The sequence below is a fragment of the Petromyzon marinus genome, unplaced genomic scaffold (genome assembly GCF_048934315.1).
Source record: "Petromyzon marinus isolate PM22_M1 ecotype Great Lakes invasive population unplaced genomic scaffold, UKy_Petmar_22M1.pri1.0 PM_G_Scaffold_61, whole genome shotgun sequence".
Taxonomy (NCBI): Eukaryota; Metazoa; Chordata; class Hyperoartia; order Petromyzontiformes; family Petromyzontidae; genus Petromyzon; species Petromyzon marinus.
In genome coordinates, this window is record NW_027423015.1 from 482,501 (window position 1) to 485,000 (window position 2,500).

The window sequence follows — 2,500 nt, forward strand, 5'->3', positions numbered from 1 at the left end:
TTGCAGCAGGAATGCATGTGCAGTCAAAAAAGTGAATATTTTTCACGGATAGACCCCGTGAAACGCTAGAAATTGGCGGCGATGTCTCTCTTGTGGCTCACGGGGCTGTTAGGGTGGCACAGAAATCCCTCGGAATGGGAAAACGGGTCATTTTCGTGTCGCCACATTGCATGCGAACCGCATGAAACTTCCAGAGGCATTTGCAGCAGAAATGCATGTGCAGTCAAAAAATTGAATATTTTTCACGGATAGACCCCGTGAAACGCTAGAAATTGGCGGGGATGTGTCTCTTGTGGCTCACGGGGCTGTTAGGGTGGCACAGAAATCCCTCGGAATGGGAAAAAACGGGTCATTTTCGTGTCGCCACATTGCATGCGAACCGCATGAAACTTCCAGAGGCATTTGCAGCAGGAATGCATGTGCACTCAAAAAATGTGATATTTTTCACGGAGAGACCCCGTGAAACGCTAGAAGTGGGCGGGGATGTCTCTCTTGTGGCTCACGGGGCTGTTAGGGTGGCACAGAAATCCCTCGGAATGGGAAAACGGGTCATTTTCGTGTCGCCACATTGCATACGAACCGCATGAAACTTCCAGAGGCATTTGCAGCAGGAATGCATGTGCACTCAAAAAAGTGAATATTTCTCACGGATAGACCCCGTGATACGCTAGAAATTGGCGGGGATGTCTCTCTTGTGGCTCACGGGGCTGTTAGGGTGGCACAGAAATCCCTCGGAATGGGAAAACGGGTCATTTTCGTGTCGCCACATTGCATGCGAACCGCATGCAACTTCCAGAGGCATTTGCAGCAGAAATGCATGTGCAGTCAAAAAAAAATTGATATTTTTCACGGATAGACCCCGTGAAACGCTAGAAATTGGCGGGGATGTGTCTCTTGTGGCTCACGGGGCTGTTCGGGTCGCACAGAAATCCCTGGGAATGGGAAAACGGGTCATTTTCGTGTTGCCACATTGCGTACGAACCGCATGAAACTTCCAGAGGCATTTGCAGCAGGAATGCATGTGCACTCAAAAACTTCTATATGTTTCACGGATAGACCCCGTGAAACGCTAGAAATTGGCGGGGATGTGTCTCTTGTGGCTCACGGGGCTGTTAGGGTGGCACAGAACTCCCTCGGAATGGGAAAAGGGGTCATTTTCGTGTTGCCACATTGCATAGGAACGCCATGAAACTTCCAGAGGCATTTGCAGCAGAAAGGCACGTGCACTCAAAAATTTTAATATTTTTCACGCATAGACCCCGTCAAACGCTAGAAGTTGGCGGGGATGTCTCTCTTGTGGCTCACGGGGCTGTTAGGGTCGCACAGAAATGCCTCGGAATGGGAAAACGGGTCATTTTTGTGTGGCCACATTGCATAGGAACGGCATGAAACTTCCAGAGGCATTTGCAGCAGGAATGCATGTGCACTCAAAAACGTCTATATTTTTCACGGATAGACCCCGTGAAACGCTATAAATTGGCGGGGATGTCTCTCTTGTGGCTCACGGGCGCTGTTAGTTAGGGTCGCACAGAAATCCCTCGGAATGGGAAAAGGGGTCATTTTCGTGTTGCCACATTGCGTACGAACGGCATGAAACTTCCAGAGGCATCTGCAGCAGAAATGCATGTGCACTCAAAAACGTCTATACTTTTCACGGATAGACCCCGTGAAACGCTAGAAATTGGCGGGGATGTGTCTCTTGTGGCTCACGGGGCTGTTAGGGTCGCACAGAAATCCCTCGGAATGGGAAAACGGGTCATTTTCGTGTTGCCACAATTGGCATACGAACGGCATGAAACTTCCAGAGGCATTTGCAGCAGAAATGCATGTGCACTCAAAAACGTGAATATTTTTTCACGGATAGACCCCGTCAAACGCTCGAATTTGGCGGGGATGTTTCTCTTGTGGGTCACGGGGCTGTTCGGCTCGCACAGAACTCCCTTGGTCCACCTGATTCGTGCATACAGGCAGCAACTAAAACTCTGTAAACCTGCTGTGAGGACATCTAAACAGTGGACCAGTGAGGCTGTGGAAGATTTGCGGGCGTGCTTAGACTGTACTGACTGGGATATGTTCACGACTGCTACCAATAGTCTGGATGAACTCACAGAGGCTGTGTACATCAGCTTCTGTGAGGACTGCTGTATCCCAACACGTACCAGGGTGAACTTTAACAACAACAAGCCCTGGTTCTCAGCAAAGCTCAAAAGGTTGAGGTTGGAGAAGGAGGAAGCGTTTAGGAGTGGGGATAGAGACAGATTCAAGGAGTCGAAGAACAGGTTTAGCAAAGCGGTGAGAGAGGCTAAACGACTGTACTCAGAGACACTAAAACACCAGTTCTCTACTAACGACGCTGCTTCTGTCTGCCAAAGGGCTCAGGCACATCACCAACTACAAACCCAGAGCGCCCCACACCACTAACGACTCCCGCCTAGCCAACGACCTGAACGAGTTCTACCGTAGATTTGAAAGACAATTGGACTGTCCTGAACCACCCCTT